Source organism: Helianthus annuus, chromosome 4, assembly GCF_002127325.2.
Source record: "Helianthus annuus cultivar XRQ/B chromosome 4, HanXRQr2.0-SUNRISE, whole genome shotgun sequence".
NCBI classification, from domain to species: Eukaryota; Viridiplantae; Streptophyta; class Magnoliopsida; order Asterales; family Asteraceae; genus Helianthus; species Helianthus annuus.
This window is the reverse complement of record NC_035436.2, coordinates 144,302,656-144,326,807: the sequence shown is the minus strand read 5'-3', so window position 1 is coordinate 144,326,807 and position 24,152 is coordinate 144,302,656.

Genomic DNA, 24,152 nt, shown 5'->3' with positions numbered 1-24,152 from the left:
TCCTCTTGAATCCGCAATTGATGATAACTTGAACGTAGATCGATCTTCGAGAAACACTTGGCACCTTGCAGCTGATCAAATAAGTCGTCGATTCGGGGCAGAGGGTATCGGTTCTTGATGGTCAACTTATTCAATTCCCGGTAGTCGATGCACATCCGGAACGACCCATCCTTCTTTTTAACGAAAAGGACTGGCGCGCCCCAAGGAGAGGTGCTCGGGCGAATAAAGCCTTTTTCAAGTAGTTCCTGGAGTTGGTTTGAGAGTTCCCGCATTTCGGATGGAGCGAGTCGATAAGGAGCTTTGGCAACGGGGTTAGCTCCAGGAATGAGGTCAATACGAAAGTCGATATCACGACTTGGCGGTAGTCCAGGGAGGTCATCAGGGAACACCTGAGGAAACTCACGGACCACTGGGACGTCTTTAACTTCGGCTTTCCTTTTCTTTTCCTTCTCCGCTACTACAATGTTGGCCAGAAAGGCTCGGTATTCCTTGCGGAGATACTTGCTAGCTTGAACACATGACATGAACTTGAGACCTTTCGAAGCTGTTTCACCGTATACACATAGGAGATCACCATTTGCGAGCGAGAATCGAATCATCTTATCAAAGCACACAACTTCAGCATGGTTTTCACGAAGAAAGTCCATGCCTACTATGACGTCGAAACTTCCGAGTTGCATCGGAATGAGGTCGATTGGGAAGATGTGATTGTTGAGCTCGAGGGTACAATCACGGAGTACTGAATTGACGGCGACAGTTCTTCCAGTAGCGACTTCGACTTCGAATGACGAGGAAAGATAAGAGCGCTTACGACTAAGGAGCTTCTCGAATTCAAACGACACAAAGCAGTTATCGGCTCCAGTATCAAACAAACATGATGCATAAATACCATTCACAAGGAACGTACCATTGACCACGTTGTTGTCAGCCTGAGCCTGATGGGCATTGATGTTGAAAGTTCGGGCACGGGCTGCTTGCTGCTGTTGCTGCTGAGGCTGCTGGGGCTCTTGTTTAACCACCCTGTTTGGGCACATGTTGGCGAAATGGTTAGGATCACCACATGTGAAGCAGACTCGAGCATTTACTTCGGGTGCGTGAGCTGCTTGTTGACCCTGAGGAGCTGGGAGTAGAGCTTGGTGAGCAGTAGCTTGAACTGGGGCTTGACGGGGACCATAGCGACAATTCGCAGTGAAATGACCGTAGAGGTTGCAGTGAGCGCAGTAACGACAGGCGAGACCCACCGGATGGTGATATGAGCATGTCGGGCAGAGCGGGTGGGGACCTGTGTACGCACGCTTTGCTGTCGGTGCATTGGTCACTGGAGCTTGTCGGTGGTGCGATTGCTGCTGAGCTGGTACAGCTTGGAGAGGGGCAGCAGTTGTTGCGACAACACAGTTCTTGTTGCTGGAGCTGCTGTTGTTGTGCTTCTTCCTTCGAAGTGAGGACTTGGAGGGCTGAGCAGTGGTGGTGTCGGCGGTTACTGCTGTGGTGGCTTGATGCAGAGACTTGGATGGCTTATCCCAGAAACCAGACTTTACCCGCTTGTTATTGATCTCAGCGGCAAGTAGGTAAGTCTCTTGGATTGATGTCGGCTTGGCGGCATGAACAAAATCAGAAACACAGTCAGGCAGAGCTCGAATATACTTCTTGATGGCCATGTCTGGGGTCTTGACTTGATCAGGACAAATGATGCTAAGCTGCTTGAAGCGAGCAGTTAGAGCAGCGTTGTCCCCGTCTTTCTGCTTGATCGACCAAAACTCGTCCTCCAGCTTTTGGCGTTCATGGGGAGGGCAGAATTCGTCCATTATAATGGCCTTTAGCTCTTCCCAGTCATTCCCGCGCTTGTTTCGTTCGGCCGTCCACCAGTCTAGAGCTCGGGACTGGAAGACGCCTGTTGCATTGAGGGTGCGGAGATTCTCAGGACAGCCGCTTTGGCGCAGAGTGACTTCAACTGAATCGAACCAGTGAAACATGGCGGTAGCTTCACTTCCCTAGCAAGCAAATATCTTAAACACCTGTCACATACGTTAAAATAAAGTCAATACATAAAATGTAAAGGTGAGCATACAAGTTAAATAATAGCATATTGAGTTTGAATAGTTTACGCATAACCAGCACGTACACAGAGGGAAATGATGCATGTTAATTATCGACATGGACCTATCGATACCAACGACTGCGGGTTGACTGTCCGAGACAGTTCGCAATACATGATTACCACCGTAATCCATGCAAGTAATTGTCCTTAACAACCCCCGTGTGAACGGGTGCTGAGTCCAAACTATAGTACTACGTTGCTAAGGCAGGTAGACAACATTCCACGTGTAAACATAACAACAGGCATACATTTAGTCACGTAATACATGCAATCGGTTAGCGTTCAAATAGTTTGAATAGTGTGTTCCATTGTGATTTTGATAAGTAACGTATGTAACACCCAAAAGTGCTAAAGCAAAAAGGGATTCGAGTATACTCACAGTGATTGATTATGGATTGAAGGGAGCGCTGAGAGTAGGGTTAGCCTGAATAGTTCGATAGCACAATAATGAGTAACGCGGGAATGTTAACAATGTAAAATGGATCGAATAGCTTGGTCGATCGAACAACAGGTTCGATCGAACGGGCTGTTCGATCGGCTTGAAAGTCCGTTTGAACAGTCCTGTTCGATCGGCCGGTAGGCTCGATCGGCTAGCCCATTCGAGTGGATTGTTTCTTCCTCTGATGTGTTTATGTATGATGGTTTGAACTTTTGAAGTTTTTGTTGTAGCATTTGAGAACACTGAAGTGTTCTTACCTTTCAGGTCGATCGATCGAACGGTCTGTTCGATCGGCCGGCTTAACCGATCGGTTAGGAACTTCAGAAGTAGTTCTCAGTAGAATGTCACTCGATCGAACAGCCTGTTCGATCGGCTGGCATTCCATACTACGAGCGAGTTGTAAAATCGGTTAAGTGTTGAAGCATAGTATCTCATGATCCGAAGAGTAATGTTTACTAATCGAGTAGCGTATTCGGTCGAACATCACTTCGTCAATAGCATACTTCATGAAATTTGAAAAGTGTAGAACCATGTGCTAGCCGATCGGCTGGCCCGGCCGATCGACTGGTATGTCCGATCGGCTGGGCTGTTCGTTCGAACAGCCTAGCCGTTCGGCCAGCATTTCTGACCTGGTCGGCCTTTCGTCTAACACTTGGCTGTTTGATTATTTGTCATGATTTTAAGGTATTTTGACAACGAGTTAAACCATAGAACGTGGATTCTTTCTTGCTTCACCGGTTCGGACAGGAATCACCCAAGTCCGGCTGGTGAACTGTTCGGAACGGTAGTTTGATGTTTAACCCGAAATCGGTGAACCTTGTAGATAGAATCCGAATCTTGAACCTCTTGACTATTAGAATGATTAGTTAGTTGGTTCGTGCTCCGTTTCTATCGGTTTTAAGGTTTTGAGTGTAAAAGAGTTGAAAGGAAGTTGGAAATCCTCCTTTCAATCCTTTTTACCGTAAAACTGTTAAGATTCTTACAAATCTTAGTTTGTTTATGTGGAAATCGGTCAGATCTAAGCTTATTCACGGTTGAATGAGGCCAAAGTATGATGTTCTTCAAGAACACCATGATGACATCACCCAAGAACACTTAGATCTTGATGATTTCACGATTAGAAATCAAGTTTTGAAAGATAGAAAGGTGTAGAATCGTGTAATGATCAAAAATGTACAAGAATTAGAGTGAAAACTTACCAGAGTAGAGAGAAATCTGAGAAAAGGTGAAGAATAAGGGCTGGTTCGGTCAGAGCTTTCCAAAAGTAGTAAGAGTTACAATGACAGGGCTATTTATAGGCTCCAAAAGAGGAAAGTGTCAGCCTATCGGCCAGGACCTCCGATCGGCTGGGCTGCTCGATCGAACAACATGTTCGATCGGCTAGCCTGTTCGATCGGTGATTCCTGTTCGATCAGGAACACCTTCTTGAGTGTTTCACGACGATTTTTGATATTATGAATACGATAGAGTTCCTAGTCAAATTACTTTCAGTCCCAACTACTATATCTAACATACAATCATCTATAAGTCACGTTTTGATGTCGGTTTCGATTGAGTTTGATTGCTTTTCGAGTTTCAATTGATTCGATTGAATACCACACAAAACATAAAGTAAACATGCACAAGTAACACATAAGGCACTCACACACAAGCAATACCAAAATTCGCATAATTCGAGATTCGAGTTCGATGATTGATTTGATTATTGATTGATTAACTTTATCGCATTGTTACTTCCTACCATTCACAGTCGTAAATCGGTCGCATTGATTAAACATTCGATCATTTCATTTAGACAACACTTACTCCACATAATACAAAAAAGCAAAAAGAACTATTAACAGTCAAAGAAGTGAAAGTTGACTTGGACTTTGACTTTGACTTTGACGTTCGAAAACACGAGGTGTTACAGCGATGATCTCAGCGAGACGCTTGTCTCTCTTTTCCTGATGGGTAAGAAGGATTCTGCGTCCAGATGAGGACATGGTCTGCAATAGACATTGTCGTAGGTCTCAGACACAACAATTCGAATCTCACCTCACACGTCTACTACTTGCTAAAGCTCAGGAACACGGGTAAAGCACGAATCACATAATCACATAGGCATGAAGATCACACAATCACGTAAGCACATAAACAAGTAGGGTACAAGATCCACGTAATCACAGAAGCATGTAACACGTAGGACACATATTCACAGAAGCACATAAACACATACATATTTGAGCACAGATGCATTCAGAATACAGAAACCTATTCTTTACCGTTCGCGTGCCGTTCGTATAGCGATCGCGCGTATTTATATCGAGTAGCATGGTATAGTCGTATAGCAGGTCGGGTATAGCATAACATCGTCTAGATTATAGCAACTAGGTATCGACTAGAGATAGAATAGCAATGCGAGTTGTGTGTGCGTTGATCGAAGTGATAGCAAAAATCGAATATTTTTAAAAAATATAAACACCTAATCTGATAAAGCACATAAAATCAACGAAACATTAAAGTAGCAATTGCTTGCTCAGAATCGAAACACATAAAATCGAGAGATAGATTGTCTGCTGCTACTAGATATCGACTTCCCAAACCGATTCGACTATTCACAGTAGACTTGTCGTCACTTTCCGACTTTCGGGGTCGTGTTTCTGCCTCGATTCTTGGGCATTCCGCACATATTCCCTAAGTTATACTCATGAGTTCAGGTCATTGGAGTCCGTCGAAGCTTTGGTGGGATGGGATATAGTTCTGAACAAGTTGTCAAGGTTAGGGTTTCACCCCTGGCTTAGCAACTTCTTCCTTGTTTTTAGAAAAATTAAGGAGGTTATTCATCAAAATATGGATTTCACTCCTGATTTGGTATAACCCTTCCTCGTTTGTTGTAGAAAATTGGTAAAATCAGCATTGGTCAAGCAATTCAGTCGAGAATTTGCGGCTTTCGCACCTAATCCTGACTAGATCGCTTGACTTTATATATAAAAATTCGAGTGCAGTGATAGCGAAGATTAGCGGAATATAGCACATAAGTCTGGTCTTTGGGTTCCTAGCTATAGTCTAGGTCTCTAAGACATCGACCCGAACTAGGTCGTGTCTAACCTAATTCCCTATAGTTATGGCTCTGATACCAATCTGTCACACCCCAACCGATGGTGGAATCATCGGGGCATGGCACTGAGCGAAACAGATTGTCCAGAAGTTTCCACAACAACTATTCACATAATTCAGTTAAATGATACGTCCCATACTGTATCCCGATTAATCAAATATATCATTATAGAAATCATCTAGTCAATTAAGTCTGTTCCGACAACTCAGATTTAATATTACAAAACTAAATATTGTTCGAATGCTCCTAAAGACCCAGCCTGACAAGATCTACATACAACTAAACATTAGGCTCTTGATCTTGACAGACAACTATTTGTTGGGGGCCTCTAGAGCTTTATTCTAGCCTCGCTTTCCTAGCAAGAAAACATCTTAAACACCTGTCACATACGTTAAAATAAAGTCAATACATATAATGTAAAGGTGAGCATACAAGTTTGATAATAGCATATAGAGTTTGAAATAGTTTACGCATAACCAGCACGTACACAGAGGAAAACGAAGCATGTTAATTATCGACATGGATCTATCGATACTAACGACTGCGGGTTGACTGTCCGAGACAGTTCGCAATACACGATTACTGTAGATCCCAAAACGTATCCGGATCACAGTGGTTGGTTGTTTTAGCCCATAACACCTATTGATTAGGTGTTTGAGATATGAAAAGTCAAGAAGAATCAAAGATGAAGGTGAAGCTAGTGGATTAATGAATACAACAAGTGTTGTATTGAATCCAAACAATAAGATGTAACAATAAACAACCTTGGATATCAGATTTGAGCACAAGATCCACAATAGAAAGTAACAACACTAATATTCATCAAATAACCAAAAGCTTGGCTAGGTTACAATGCTTGGGGTATTTATAGTGAACTCCTGACTTGCCAGCAAATTTATAAATTTGCTGGAATCTTAACTACACCAAGTCAGGATTCCTATTTCTAGAGAATTACAAAATAAGCCCCTATACATTCAAAATAGCTACAAACTACTATTAAACTAATCCAGCACAAGTATCAACGATCTCATAAGCTCTAACAATATCCCCCTAGATCGTTGCATACTTGTCTTTTCATTCTTCGATAGTTGCCGCTGGATTCTCAGTAGCTTGCTTCTCGGGCTCTGTTGGATTTTCTTCAATAGCTACTGTTTCCGGTGGTGCAACGGTCTCGGTCTGTGCTTCCGGAGTTTCTTGAGTAACATTAGCTTCACACGTTGGTTGGTCCTCCTTAGCGACCTCATATGTGGATGAGGCCGGAGGTGTTGATGTTGTTTGTGAGGTTGTGGTAGGTTCAGTTGCTGAAGCAGAACTTCCTTCCTTCGTTCGCTCGTGCTTCTTTTTCTTCCTCGCTTCTTTCTTCTTTTGATCCTTTTCCTTTCTCCTTTCCATTTTGTCAACCATATCCAGCATATCTCTTTTTAGCCTCCATGCTCGCTCCACCGCTCTCGAAAATAACGCCGCCTCCTCCAAATTTGCATTTCCTGCGCCTACGTTTATGCGGCTGGCATTTAGTATTGTCAAATCAGAGAGCCCAAACATGAAGACATCCATTGGATCCAGAATACGGATATCTTCATTTTCATTTGATCTGATAACAGCTTCACTGGTTTGACTGTCATAGAACCATTTCTTGAAGTTTGTGAGAGCAACAGGGACTTCTTCTGGGAGTTTGATCCGAGTGACAACTTTAGCTGGGTTGATTACCCGCGTCACCTTCCCTTTTCCAGTAACTGGATCGATTGTTGTTTTGGACACTCTGCGCCTTGGTCGCTGAGGAGTGTGATTCTGGAAACCTTTGTTACATTCTTTGGCGATTATTCGTTCAAAGTCTCTTCCTATACCTCTTTCTTCGTGATTCAGTAAGTCTAGACGCCCAAGTTCCCTGAGATCCCATCTCGGAAGTGTGAATAGATCAAATCCACTTTCAAAGTACTGAATTACTCCACCGCGTCTTTTCACTACGAACATTCCTCTAAGATTATCATACTTCCAACTGACAATCTTATCAGTAGCCTCAGATTTTTCAACTTTGATGACTTGATGAAAATCAGGAAGTCGTTCTCTTTCCTTTTTGAACCATTCTGGGTGCTCGGGGGCGAATGTTTTTCCATTTGCTTGCTCGTATAGAACTTCATCCTCAAGCCCCCATTCAATGAACTTTGATGGCATATCTTCCCGATCTACCGCTTCTTCCTCACTTTCATCACCTTCCGATACTTTGTCAACTGACTCTAACCGCCTCTTCTTTGCTTCAGCTTCTTTTTCTTTTCGAGAAGTTTCTTCTTCAATAAAAGCATCGAAGTCAAAGATTTCGTCAAACGTGAACATTGGCTCGATTTTCATTTTCTCACACATCCCTCGCATCATCCTGTACATTTTCTCCAGCCCTGCTTGCTGGAATCTGATAAATTTGGACTGCTTAGCCATGTACGCAGTCATATCTTTGTTTTTCTTCCTCTGGTCTTTAAGCTTTTCCCTGAGGATGTTGGTATCATTCACTTGATTTTTCAATAAGCAGATTTCTTTTGCCACTGAAGGCCCGGAGTCTTTGATTAACTTCTCGTACAGGTCTTGGAAGGGGCGAACCCTTTGCGGAGGAACCGGAGGCCTTGAAATCCTTGTAGGCTTTACTGGAGACACATTTGATGGGCCTTGACTTGCTTGGACTTCATCGGGATCAACAAGTATGGCGTCAACAAATTCATTCATTGTTTGAATTTCTTCAGGTATCGTTTCGGGCCTTTCAGTGGGAGATATTTCTTTACGCTTTAAACTCTTCTCTCTTTTCTCCTTCTCTTGCAGAACGTGAATTGCTTTCAGATCTTTGATGTGTTTGCGGTGCTGCTCTTCAGATTCAGCTGCCCTTATGCTTGCACCCATGAAACGTTCAGAGCTTTCTGTTGTCTTTTTCTTCTTGGGCGGTTCCCCTTCAGCAGGTTGTTTTTCTTTTCTTTTCCCTTTACTGCGTTCTTCTCTTGCAGCTGCTTCGGCTTGAGCCTGAGCAGCCTTCTGCTGTTTTTCTCTTACTCCCTCTTTGTACTTCTGATAAGCTGCCTTGACAATTTGTAATCTTTCTGCTCGGTACATCCAATCATGCAGCAACACCCATTCATTGGTCTTTATTTCAGTATACTGTCGGCTGGTAGGGACATGAAACTTGTAAACATTTCCATCATTCGGGAGATCCTTGTGTTGATCGTTGATAAGCATTTGAATGAATCTAGGGTACATCGCCCACGTAGCTCCGTTTGCATTTTCACGCATGTAGTTGAATATTAAGCCCGAGAAGTTGAACTTCTGATTTAGGCATAAATTCAACATGGCCGCCGACCATTCCAGGTTCAATCCATCATATCCACCTTTTCGATGAGCTAGACTCATAGAGATCACATGAACAATGAATCTCCAATCTCGGGTGAGTCCACCTCTCTTGATTTCTTTCTCATTGCGGAAGTCTCCGGCATACCCCATTCCTTTAAAACCATCGAGGATATCATCTTGACTTAGACTTAACAGATCCTGATCACTGTCTTGAAACTTTAAAATTCGGCGAATCCTGTCTTCAGTCACCTCCACTCTCTTGTTGCGAACGGTTGATACTATCCCTGGTTTGTTGTTGATGGATTCTAGCTTCACGTTTTGCCAGAAGTCTTGAATGTGTATGGGGTAGACTGTAATAGATGTCTCCACAGCGTGTCCGATCCTGCTGGTACGCACCCATCTGGTTACATCTTCAAAATCAGTAGGCACTTCATCTAGATTTATGCTTTGATTGTGCTTAAGCGTTTTATCCCATTCCAGATTCTTCACCATACTGCACATTACACGGAAACCGAGGCAAGTTAGAATGAATAATTACTCGATGAACTATGCAGAGAATGGAATTTACAAGAAATGTACACACTTATATTAAATATTTAATTAAATTAAATGAATTAAAAGAAATCAAAAGATTGATATCTTCGCTGCCAAATCAAGCTATGATCGCTGGTGTCGGTTATCGAGCTTCGAGAATTTGGTCAGTCAGCGATGACGGTCCATCATCGCTGTCTTCGCTAGTCAGCTAGATATCAGTGTCATCGCTAACATCGCTCGATAACCAAACCTGATCAGTGACCATATCTTCGCTATGTTCGCTAGTCGATCAGACCATGGGACAAATTCGCTGGCGAATTTAACGAAGACATGGTTCCTTTTACCGGAAACTGATCACCAGCGAAGAATAGCAATCTAAATCGCTACGCGAGCGAAATAGAGTGCTTGCCGGTTGCTCGAACTCGCGTTCGAGACTTTTGAGATTCCTAATTAAAATCGCTATCTTCGCTAGCTTCATGCTTATTTCGCTGTCTTCATCAGTTTCTTGATAAACCCTTTTAAAACAAAAACCAACAGATTCATATTTACCCAAACACCCATGAAATTTGCCCAAATCTTAAACTTATGAGAACGGTATATGTCGGATTTGACACAGATTTTAACACTTATATTATCTACCAGGAACACAGATTTCTAATAAACCAAAAGCAACCCAAAAACCAAAAAAAAAATCGAAACCCACACAACTATGAAAAACTTATGAATTGATTATCTGATGAGATCAAATGATGAATGATAATGACAGACTGGAAGATAACGAGACATTACCTGATGATCTTAACTGGAAGCAAATCTTGTGAACGAAATTTCTTCAAAAATATAAGTGAGTTTCGGTTTCAAGGTTGAAGAAGATGGATGTTGTTTGAAAAATTTGAAATGAAACCGTTTTTGGGGTTTTGTACGAAAGTTGGATAGCCAGCGAAATAACAATTTCGCTGGCATCTTAATTTCGCCGCCCCTGAGATATTTTGAAACAATTTTTAATTTCGCTTGTTGATTTCAAACTTTCTCGAGATGCGTTCCCATTTTTGTTTAAAAAGCTGTTTATTTCGAAATATTTACAATATTGCCAAGAATTGGGCCATTTTGACTCCGAACTTCAATTTTCTTGCTTTGGGAGGATCCATTTAAAGCAGATTTCCTTAAAATATCTGACACTTACCGAACTTACCTGCAGAGAATCATACTCCCAACACTCGCCAAATTCTTTATATATTATTATTATTATGTTACTAACCAGGGCACAAGAAAAACTGTCAGTATGTTTGTCCGCTTAAATCCATGCATCCTTCTTTCAACATACCTTCGGAGAGCGTGTTTATCATGTTTTCGGTAATATTGACAAGTCTTCGATGGCCCCCACACAAGCTATTGAAAATAGAATCATTACGCCCTCGTGAGTCCCACATCAGGACATACCCCCGCGATCAAGGTATGCACAAAGGTTCCTCATAACGGGTGAGTATATCGGTTTCATTCTCTTCAACGATAGAACGGAGATCAGGTCTGTACTTTCGTACAACAGAGATTCCAGGAGCTATCGAGGGTTAAGATAGATAGTTCGGTGAACAGGTCAGTACCACCATACAGCAGAGTTACCAAACTAATCTATCAAAGTATTTGGCCAAAGATGGCACTTATTATGGATTTTGGCCAAAAATGGCGCTTATTAGAAAGGGTTTGGCCTTTTTTTTAAGGCACTTATTATTAAAATAATATCATAGCGTCTAGGTCAGCATGTATCTGGATGCAGCAGAAGAGCAACTATGATATCCTCCAAATAAAATACCAATATAAAGACCCGAAATCTCAGACTTTGGCAATCTGTCAACACAAGATTTAAGACCATTAAGCCATATGCCGCAACGTGTTACCCACTGAGATGCGTAATGCCTGAGAAAAGCCAGAATTCTTGTGTAGACATTATGTTTTGCTCCCTAACAGCAGTTTACTCGTCGGTGTTGCTGAATCTACCGACACGTCGTTGCTTGGTACCCTGATTTCATATTGTATTCTGTTCAAAGAAATGACAAAGTGTTAGCAATTTTCTATCACTTCCTCTAACAGGAGTCTGACATAAGCATCTGTTTCAAGTATTTTCTGAATATCCCCCCTAAAATTTTTATTTTCGTGAGTCCATTTGCCCGAAAATAAAATTTTAACCAGAAAATCTTTTTGGTGGGCGACGTCTCTCGATACTTATTTTATTTTCAACAAGCATTTTTTTTTTAAGTTCAACACAAGATTCATTTCCAGTCGAGGAAATTGACCATCTCCAACCAGGTTACCAACTGGTTGAAACGAGTTTTGTCGAAAGCTTTCGTGAAGATGTCGGCCCGTTGCTGTGTTGTATCCACTGGCACCACTTGAATGTATCCCTTTTCATAAGCATCTCGAATTGCATGAATACGAATTTCGATGTGCTTTGTTCTTGAGTGGTGTATGGGATTCTTCACAATTCCTAGACACGCTTCATTGTCGATGAATATAGGAGTCTTCATGATGTTGATTCCGTAATCCAGCAACTGATTTTGTATCCAAAGAACTTGTGAACAGCAACTGTAGGCCGCGGTGTATTCTGTGATAACCCTCACTAAACCAGGTATCCGTACGATTTAATTAATAATTAATTGCTGCTTAATTACTGTGCTTAACTGAAATTGTGGATGAACTGCTACTTGACTGTTGATACTTGTACATACTTGCATCATACTCTAATTACTGTCACTACATTATTTACATACTGAACTCTAGTGACAAACATGATGCACAAAAGCACAGTAGCACTATGAACGGATAACCTATTGAACATGCTGATAAAGTCAACATCAGGCAGATACTGCCTCTAAGGCCTGTGTGAGCCAGAAATATTTTACTACACCCATAGTGAGTGTAGGGATACAAGGGTTGTAGAACTGCGTCTCTAGGAATAAGTTACGATGACTGGATGTGCCTAAAACATACACTGAGCACAAAACACAGCACTTTAATTAACATCTCAGCTTCTGGCTAGCTAATAAAGTGCCAAAACATGAGGAAAATATTCCTGACACTTTGGGGAATAAATTGTGTCACTAAAAATGGTATTTACGACACATAAAAGCTTTGTTAAGTACTTTAACGGATTACTATCCAACCGAACAACCGGACTATACCCAGAACATGAAAATATTGCCATAAATATTATTGGTCTTTTTCTGAGCCAGTTAGGGTCCCTGAACACCCTAACACCCGCTTTAAAACACTACTCGCAACTAACCAAGTTAATCCCTAAACTTAACTTAGTTAGCTTAACTAAGTGCCTAACTAATGGTTAGAATTCAACCAAGACCCCCCCCCCCCCCTTGGGCCGATTCGGTCACAATGGGACTAGGCAAGTACCACTTTTGATTATTATATAAACTCTTGTCTCATATCAAGAGAACATCAAAACCTTTGGTCCATAATTCCACATTTGTCTATAAGTATCATGTATGGCACATTAGAACATAACACACATTAACACACAAAAGATCTACTCTCTCTCTTGCTCTACATACTTCGGCCGAACTCCCCTAGATCCATCCATCCATTTTCGATTTCCATCTTGCAAGTTCCAAGCTATACAAGTGTTACGGGTCACATACGAGGAGTCTTGGAGCAAACGGAAGGCGAAGGACCTCACTCCCTAGCTTTTATCCACGCATTTTTCGCATAGATTCTTCCCTAGCCTCGAGCTAGAGGTATAATGCTTAAAACACATGCTTGAACTATTCTAAAGTGGTTAATATGTTATGAAACGGTTAAAATTCGGAAACTTGCAATTTGAAGCACAAAAGTCTACTAAAAACATGAAAAATGATGGTTAAAAGCTCACTAGTTGTGTAAATGATGTAGTAATTGAAAGTTGTGATTATTTAGGCCCGATCTATGATGTGGTAGCTCGGATCATCGTTTAACCCGGTTTGGTTAAGGTCATGGATCTTGACATAAGCTTGTTTTGAATGGTACAAGGGTTAAAAGGTGAAACTCTACCACACGCGAAACATGAACTTGTGTAAAAACGTTTTACTTGTAAAAATAGTGTTTAAAACTAGCAGATCTACGTATCTGCAAGTGGTAGTTTCAAAGGACCAAGCGCCAAAGAAAATCATGTTTTCTAAAAATAGATCTTACATTAACAAGTATGATTTTTATAACCCACAAGTGTGTAAACACTTGTGAAATGAAAAGTTTCGACAAAATAACAATCTTGGAAAAAGATGACGGGAAGTTAAAACGAGGTTTTTACGGGAGCAAATTACTTTATATAAAGATCCACAAAATATAATGGGATTTACACTATAGTTTCGGAAAAACTACAAGTTCATGTACTTATACGATTTACATACTTGTCGACTAGTTGATGTGTTGGAAATTGTTTGATTGAATAAAGAAGTTGTTGAAATTGATTTTGTAAAAGAAAATGATACGCTTGAAAGCGTGGCCACCTCCAGTTATAGAGGAAACTCTGGCGAAATTTTTCTAAAAACCTAACACTTAGAAATATTTACACTACAAGTGTTAGAATTATTTTTGACATGTTTTCAAAATATAGTTCACCACGACTTTATTTACAAATATTCGGAGGTGGGATTTTCACAAAAACTAAACGTGATAAATATATATATTTAGTAAATATATTTTCACCACACTGTTTATGATTATTTTGTGAAAATACATAAATATTATTTTTAGAGTAAAAATAATATTTACGAACGTTAACAGATCCAAAATAATACGAACGCCTCTACGATAATTATATAAGTTACACCGGTAATTACTATTACCACACGAATGATAAAACGTAACTTACGCATTATACGGAAATATTCATGAACGCATATTTTATCGACGTATTATTTTTGGGGAAAATTATGTGAAATGGAAATATAATATTTTTGAGAAAAATATTTATATTTTGGAATTGGAAATAAAAATATATTAAGTGAGACTTAATGTTATAATTCGAACGCACATGTATTAAATCCCCCATCCTTGGGAAGGAGATTAACTACCAAGTATATACGAAAAATAAACACGGAATAGTTGTCTAACTATTTCCCAAAAACTTAAACTATAAAGCTAAGGCACGGGCGTCCGTCTAATAGATTTAGCACATGTAGGTCGTTGCACTGCTGCCCGATTTGGAGTACTTGGTAGAGACGCACCGACTGTGAGTTCATGTCCCCCTTTTCTCTTAACTGTTTTCAGTTTTCTAAACTGCGGGGGTGAAATACATGTTACTATGACTACGAATATTTCTTACATGGTATGGTCAGCTAAGGAAGGAACTATTAGGTTATGTGATTTGGGTAGGTGAAACCTTAAGAACATTAGTCCTCGTAGTACGATCGAGGGATACAAGTGATAGGCCTATTTGAGCATAACAAACCCCACCCATGAGCCCTAAGGTTGGACCATGTGGTGACCTTGTCTTAACACCACCCATGCGCCCGCAGGTTGGACCATGTGGTGACCTTGTCGTAACACCACCCATGCGCCCGCAGGTTGGACCATGTGGTGACCTTGTCCTATCCCCTCCCATGCGCCCGCAGGTTGGACCATGTGGTTACACATTAACTGATATGTTTCCTTATTTGCTTTCATACCAGAGTTTACAAAATATTCACACTTGCAATGATTATAAAGGTTTACTCGCGCGCACATACTAAACACATGAACTCGTTCAACATTATTGTTGATTTTTCAACTTACATGTATTTCAGGGAATTAAAGGATCTGGCACGGTATGGCACGTTTTCCCGCTGCACTAGTTTCCGAGGTCATCCGGGGTTTAGGGAATGTGACTCTTTCCTGGACAAGTCACAGTCCTTAAACTGTGTTTATGTTTTGTTTGTTTGTTGAACAAGATTATGGTTGTTAGGGTGTATTCCCATTAAAACAATGGTATTGTATTTGGTCTTCAAAACTTAACGGATGATCTTGCATGTTTTTAATTCATATAGCTTTGTTATGATTAAGCTATGGTATTAAGAAGTCACACCAAGTTAACCACGCTTTCGCAAAGCCAGGGTGTGACATATTCTGCTTGAGCGTTTGAGGTGGATACTGTTGTTTGCTTCTTGCTCTGCCATGAAATCAAGCGGTTTCCCAAGAATTGACATCCTCCAGATACAGACCTGCGATCTACTTTACAACCTGCATGATCACTGTCAGAATATGCAATTAAATCAAAATTACTATCTTTAGGATACCAAAGACCTAGTTTCGGAGTTCCTTTGAGATAGCGGAAGATGCGCTTTACAACAATTTCATGGGATTCCTTGGGATTTGTTTGGAAACGAGCACAAAGACAAACTGCCCACATGATGTCTGGTCTACTGGCCGTCAAGTACATCAGGGAACCGATCATTGAGCGATAAAAGGATTTGTTTACTGGCTTTCCCTGAGGATCTAGAGTGAGTTCTGTCTGAGAGGCGAATGGCGTGCTTGCAACTTTGCAGTCGTTCATGTTGTACTTTGAGAGAATATCTCGAATGTACTTTGCTTGATGAATAAGAATCCCGTCCTCCTTTTGCTTCACTTCTAGCCCCAAGAAGAAATTCAGCTCTCCCATCATGCTCATCTCGAATTTTGCTTTCATGACCGTTTCGAATTCTCTGCACAGAGCCTCGTTGGTTGACCCAAAGATGATATCGTCGACATAGATTTGCACGAGCATTACATCCTCTCCGATCTTTTTGGTAAATAAGGTCATGTCGATCTTCCCTCTGGTATATCCACATTCTAACAAGTATGTGGACAAAGTCTCGTACTAAGCGCGTGGGGCTTGGTGAAGACCATAGAGCGCTTTGTCCAACTTGAAGTATCGTCCTGGAAAATGGGGGTCTTCGAACCCTGGTGGCTGACATACATATACTTCTTCCTTCACTTTCCCGTAGAGAAAAGCACTCTTTACATCCATTTGAAAAACTTTGAAATTTCTATATGATGCATAAGCCAAGAATATTCTGATTGCTTCCAGTCGTGCAACTGGAGCGAATACTTCTTCGTAGTCAATCCCTTCTTCTTGACGAAAACCTTGCACCACCAATCTGGCCTTGTTCTTAATCACCACTCCACGATCATCCATCTTGTTTCGAAAAACCCATTTAGTGCCAATTGGAAACTTTCCTTCAGGTAAATCTACTAGTTCCCAAACTTTAAGTTTCCTGAACTGAGACAGCTCTTCTTGCATTGCCTGAACCCAGCTGGAGTCTTGAATAGCGTCTTCGATGTCACGTGGAACTGATTGCGATAGAAAAGCTGCGAAGAGACCTTTGTTGATGCTGGACGACTGCCCGCGTGTACGAACTCCTTCTTCTACTGCTCCGATAACATTTTCAAGAGGATGATTTCGATTTGTCTTGTATCCGGCATTTGTCAGAGTTTCAATTTGCCGCGGAAGGTTGGTGAAGTGTTCATCCACATAAATCACTGGTGGATCATCTTCTTGAGTTGGCTCATTTACATTTGCCTGTGAAGAAGAAGCACCGTTTTCTTGGGTGTTCTCAGGCGAAGTGTCACCAGTTGCATCATTTACAGCCAAAATCGGGTCAGCAGTTGATGGAGATAGACGAGTGGTAAATGGAGTCAAACCAATGTCGGATGATTCAAACAAAGGTTCAACTTGAGTGTCTTCAACAGGTTCATGCTCTGGGACAATCTCCGGAATTTCAAAGTTATTGAAGATCACACTCACATCATAGAACCAATCTGGAGAACTTCCGGTATTGGTGTAATTTCCTTCTTGAAAGTCAACATAGTAAGATTCAATCACCATCTTTGTTCGTTTGTTGTTGTAACACCTCGAAAAATTTCGTCCAATAATGTCTTGACACGTGTCATAAGGTTCCGGTATGTGAAAACAAACTTTAGAGGGACTAAAAGTGACAAACAGTGAAAACTATGGAACGTAAGGGTCCAAAGTGTCAACAATGGATAAATAGACTCTATGATAACCCTACATAATGTTCATAACCTTAAACGGATGGTTCATGGATCATACGAAGCGGAAAATGCCCAAAAGTGAGGAATTACAAACTATAGGGGCCAAAAGTGTCAACATGTTGAATTTATACCTCTGAGTGAACTTTTGGCAGACCCGAAGCTTTATAATGCTAAAATATACTCACTAGAATATGTGGTAAAAAATTCGTGAAGTTTCGATAATGTATGAGAAAGTTATGGCCAAAACCGTACTTGAGGGGCTAAAAGCGTCAACGTCGAATTTCATGGCTTTTCGGTTGAGCGCAAAGTTATCCGAGGACATTACCATGTTGGTAAATGTCCCAAGGTTCTTAAAAACCAAGATTTAGGGTTTACGAGTCAAGATAAGCAGCCAAAACCTCGCGTGCGAAGACAGGGACCAAAACTGCCAACATTTGAAAATGTTTGGACCTGCAGAACCCCAGGCGGCCCGCCTGGGCTGCCTTAAGCGGGCCGCATGGCCTGCCCAGTAACAGAAATTCGCGAAAATTGCATTTTTGGTCCGAATTTGAAGTGCATAAAAGCTGCCACCACCTCCTTTTGCTCCAATTAAATCCCATGCATGCCTAGTGCAACAGTGTGCTACCTCCAACCTCTGAATTCATCTTTAAATCAGATCATTCTTCATTTTATTGAACACTTGTGATAGTAACAAGAAGCTCTCAACTCTCAAGAACTCTCAAGGCACTTCTGGAGCAATTCTAAACGACAAGGCAACATCCTAGTGTTAACTAAGCTTCATTAGGACCTTTGTAAGCCTCTATAACATTCTATAATTCGTTCATGCATTGATTAATTGCTAAAAGTCAAACTGTTGTTCTTATACTTTGACTTTCTGATTAAACGAGTTTTACTCAGTCATTTCTCAAATTGAAACCACATATATGTTGGTATTTATATGGGAAACAAACCCTCAAAAGGGTATTCTCTGATTCCCACTTTATGCATGCTAATTGTCGAGTCAAACTTGTTTCTAAAAAGTCAACAGAAATGGTTTTTGTGAAAAATAGCTTAAATGGTAATGTAGATGACATGCAATCAGTTTGATCATCAATAATAGCTTTATAATATATATAAGAATGTGTTTCACCATGATCAACTCGACAATCTATAGTATAAATACGAATCGGAACCGAAAGTCTTGTAAAACGACTTTTTCGTAGACTATCGATTCGGATCCGTACATGCATGTTTGAGATCTGCATTAAAGAGTATTTTTGACCATTTTTATTTTGGTAAAACTTTCTGGAATTTTTATTGCTTGAGTCTATGTTTAGCCGATTCATTTGCATGTTTCCGATTTATGCTTAAAGTTGACTATTTTGCCCTTTTTGATATAAAACATGATTTTTGGAAAAGTGAAAGAGTAGAAATCTTTATTTCTAATATATAAACTTGCACCGAAAATTTGAGGTCAGTTAGTGGTCCAGATTTTGAGTTATGGCCGATATCGTAAAACTATATCTTAAAGTTACATAAACGGCGCATTTCGCGTATAACCTATTTCATGCCACGTTTTGATACGAAACTTTTTACCCACTGATGTTATATAATATTTTGGGATTTTTGATGATTTTTATTTAATTTTTGGCTGATCGTATCTTAGATCGCTTAGTCGATTCGGTTAATGCCGGTTTTGACTATTTAAGCCATAAAATGAGTTTTACACATCCTTTTGACCCGAAACCTTTTTCTACTGATTTTATATGTTAAATAAATTATTTTGAGCATTCTGGAAATATAAAAATCTCAGCTTTCTTTTGAAAACCCGGAAACGGCTCTAAATCGCATTTTTAGCGTTTTTAACGCATAATAAGCGTTATACTCATTTTAAACATATAAGACTTATACCTACTGATGTGTTTAGTGTATTTTTATAAAATAACAGTAAGTATAAGTATATGAACTCAGGTTTCCAGTTTTGGCAGTTTTAGCCCTTGTGAAATTACTAAAATACCCCTACGGTGCATAGTTTGATTTTAAATGGTGAGTTTGGTATATGGGTCATACCCTACTGTTATAATATGTTAAATGAAGTATATTTACTGTATAAACCAGACCTGAAACTCAGATTGCTAATTTGACTCTTTTATAATTCTTTAAATGACCAAAATGCCCTTATAAGGCATCAATTGAGTTTAAAATTATTCCGGGCAATATAGAACATAACTTACTGATATTATATCATATTTAAAGCATATTATCTCAGGGAACTTGCATTTGACTCATTTGGCTACCCGTAACGCCTTTTTTGCGTTCGGTTCGGTTTACGTAACTAGTTCGCGTAAATTGACCGAAACGGGTCAAACGTTATCATTTTTATCTCAAAATCCAGAATGTATTTAGTATACCCATATTATACAAGTATTCAAACTTGTCGGGTCTAAATCACATTCTATCCGGTCTATTCGCTTAATCGTGCGTTTAAACCGTATCGTTCTTAAAACTAACCGGTCAAAGCTTAGGCTTAAATAAAAGACCCGTTAGGAATCTAATAGGTTATTATAAACCTTTGTTCCAGATTAGGAGGCCCAGTAAAAGCTACCTACACTTATCATTTGTGACTCATACTTGCTCAGGTAAATACATTTTGACTTATTTTCCCTATACGGGCTTGGGGTACGGTATTTAAAATACCGCTTGATCGGGCGCACAAGTCCTGCACCTTATGGGTGTATAGTCTTGAGTAGCTTGTGCGACTCGTTTAAACAGTCTTGTCTTACTTTAGGCTTTGGGGGGTTATTGACCGTGTCCCGGATATCCTTGGCATTATCTTACGAGATGGCCACGACCAGAGCACGGGGTGTAGGCGTACACCCGGCGTGTATAACTCTTTAATGTGGTGTGTCATTTAACCTTTAGCCCGGACAGCAGATCCCGGGCCACCATAAGTACGGGTACATGTAAATCGTTCACAAGTTTATATTGCATAAATATCCCAAGTTAATAAAAATATTTATGCCTTGTGCATTTAAATCAATTTTCAATCATTTTCAAAATGAGTCAGTCAATTTGTATTTACCAGTGTAAACTGACGTATTTTTCCCAAAAGGTTAAGTGCAGGTACTATACGAAATAGGCTGGCTGTTTCCTAAGAGCGTCCACTATAGTCTCGCAAGCTCGGACGACAAATAACTGTTGAACAATTTATTCTTATTTTTATTTGATCCGCCTGTGGATCCGTTTCAACTACTTATGATGTTTATTATGTCATTTTAATTAAAGTTGAAATGTATCTATTCTGCTTCCGCTGTGCATTATTATATTGTGTTGTTTGTCTATGACGATGCCAACTACGTCACTGTACCCCACACCGGGCCCACCGGTGACACGTGGAGATCGGGGTGTGACAGGTTGGTATCAGAGCCAACGCTGAGTGAATTAAACACTAGCCTTTTGTGTTTGATCTCAGTTACACAATTGCACATTCCTCGATTTTCGAGTCTAGACAAAGAACTTAGGAAATGTTCGACATTTCGTTTATTTTATCTTTATTTTTATTATTAGCTTTGTCTTATATATTTGTTGTGCAACTTGTTTAATTTTTGACAGGTTCATCATGCCGCCACGTATGCGAGGACGAGGAGGATTCGCCACATCACATGACCACGAGGCAGGACCCTCACACAGGCGAGCCCCATCAGCTTCGCACAACACTGCAGCCCATGATCTTTGGAGATCATTTGCCGAGCCAGCCAGGCACTCGGTATCTTTGAGCACCTCGCCATCCCTACCCCACTCATTTGGGCCCCACTCTGAAAATAGGCCCCACGACTCCCATGGATCTTTCATTCCATTACACCAGTCACCTCACCACTACCCAGCACCAGCTTATCAGGGCCTATACAACCCTGATGCTTACTTGGATGAACCAGTGGGTCATAACCCACTAGGACCGGAAGACCACTTCTCTGGTGGTAACGAGATGGAGGTTGACGAGGACACTGACCCTTCCCTACCACCGTCCGGCACGCCTAACCATCCCATTGAGATATCGGATGGGTCACCATACAGGGGATCACCATTCAATGGTGTTGACAGCTACGAGGAGAGGTTTAAACAGCATGATTGGTTTTACACCCCCAGCCAGCACAACTCTCCCATGCACCAGTCTTACCACGGTTCTCCCGTGCACTCTCAGCACCACTCTCAGCAGCAGCAGCTTCAGCAGCCGCCTTTGCAGCAGGACCCATCTGAGGCCTTCTGGCGCGACGTGATTACTCCGTCGCCACCACCACCACCAGTTTTGCCTCCTCCGCCTCAGAGGCCAAGGAGGAACGCGCGTATGTCTACGCGAGGAGGGATTCGCATTGCCACCCCTCGACATTCTGGTAGCGGCCGCTACTCGCCGCTCCACGAGGAGTCAGAGATGGGAGAGTCTCAGCATCCCGTCTCAGAGGTTACTTCTGCGACTATTGCGCCACTACCACCGCAAAACTTTGGAGAGCCCATCCCTGCGTATGCTAGCGCAGCGCAGTTCAACCCTTTCGAGCCGACTTTTCCTCCCGGTTATGATTATACGGGAGATCCCTACTGGTTAGCTTCAGGCTACAACCCTCTCAACCAGGAGAGTGCTTTTGGAGGTCCCTGGGCTACGGGACAATCAACTTTTGGATTCCCACCGCAGGGATACCAGCAGCCGCAGCCTCCACAGCCACAGCAGTATCAGCCACCGCCGCCGGCGCCGATGATGTCGCCACCGCAAGTCCAAGAAATCCTGCAAGGGATACACGACGTGCGACGGGAATTGCAAAATGATCGCCGACACAACCGCGGTATGTTCAAGAAGATGGTTGACTTGATTAAGGGTAAGAGTAAGAAGGATTATTAAATCCTTTGTTGTTAGCTCTTTTACTCATGTTCCTGCGTGGACATTTATTCCTGTATTCTACCCCTGTGTGGGTATATTTCTCTTATTCTACCCCTGCGTGGGTATGTTGTTCTGTTAACCCCTGCGTGGGTTTGTTTTATTTTATTTGTTGTTGTTGTTATTTGTTTAGCCCCTGCGCGGGCATGTTATTCATGTTATTTGAATTAAAGTCTCGTTTAGGGCAAAGATGTACTAGTGACTTTATTTAAAATTTGAAATGGTAAATTTGAATTTCTCATTTTATTTATGTGCATGAAAATAATATTAAAATAAATGGAAAATATCAATTTTTATTTGATTTGCCATTTTAATAAGAATCTTAGTAAGGTAGAACCTAGCTTGAATGCCTTATTAACAGGCCTAGCCAATATGGTAAAACCTGGTTGAAAAGATTCAAATCTCTGTTAACATCTGTAAACATGTTAACATTCCTGGCTAAACGTGATCTGTAGAATCACACAAGCCACCCTTTTTAATAAATTATCTACAGATTATATCTGTATACAAGTCTGGTAATGACTTGATACCTACGGGTTATGACTATGTCATATAGTGGCAGTTGTGGTTTATGACTCCCTGCCTAGTAAAGGATTATTTGTTTAATTATACAATTTCTAATCCTATAAAAATCTAAATTTATAATTTAGTAAGTTGTCCAAAGTGACTAGGCCTATTGTGCCAATATATATATATTTCATTCCATAATATAGTTGCTAATAAAAGCCCCGAATGAAATTAAATGAATTAACTATGATGATTCTTAATATCATGGTTAATAAATCGTCTAGAACGATAATACTGTTAGGTTTCTAAATAAGACCTTGTCCTTTTATGTAGCTTAAAGCTACATGGCCAAATCGGAGGAGACCAACAGTCATTCTGGAGAATACCCAGATAATACCAGGATTCACGTCACTGGTGAAGAATTGCAAGCACTGATAGATAACGCTGTTGCCAAAGCTATGGATAGGCAATTCAGGGAATCTAGCGGTACTCGGAGTAGGACCCGAACAGTATCGCACGTAAAGCCCAAGACTCATTCTGAGGCTCATAGTAAGCCACCTTCTAAAAAGAGTGAGCCGAAGAAGGATGAGGAGGATAATCACTCCTCCAACCACAGCAGTCTTCCTAAGCAAGAAATCAAGCTGAAGCATGATACGCACAGCAAGTCCTGTACGTACAAGTATTTCGTATCTTGCAAACCCAGGGATTTTACTGGGGAAAAAGGAGCAGTTGACTGCATGACATGGCTGGATGAGATGGATACTGTGGTTGATATCAGCGGGTGTGCTGATAGGGACGTCGTGAAGTACGTGTCCCATTCGTTCAAGGGAGATGCGTTAGCATGGTGGAAGTCACTCCTACAAGCTGCCGGTAAGGCCACACTGTACGGTTTGTCATGGGAACAGTTTGTGGCACTGATCAAAGAGAATTTCTGCCCGCAGCATGAGGTCGAAAGAATTGAATCGGATTTCGTATCTCTGGTTATGAAGAACCTCGATTGTCAAGCGTATCTTACTACATTCAACACCTTATCTCGATTGGTGCCGTATTTGGTGACCCCTGAGTCACGAAGGATCGCCCGTTTTATTGGGGGCTTGGCACCGGAGATAAAGGCGAGTGTTAAGGCTTCAAGGCCTACGACATTTAGATCCGTAGCTGATCTATCCCTCTCCCTCACTCAAGATGTAGTCAGATTGAGAGCTATGAAGAGCTCAGAGGAAAACAAAAGGAAACGTGAGGATGACACCTCACG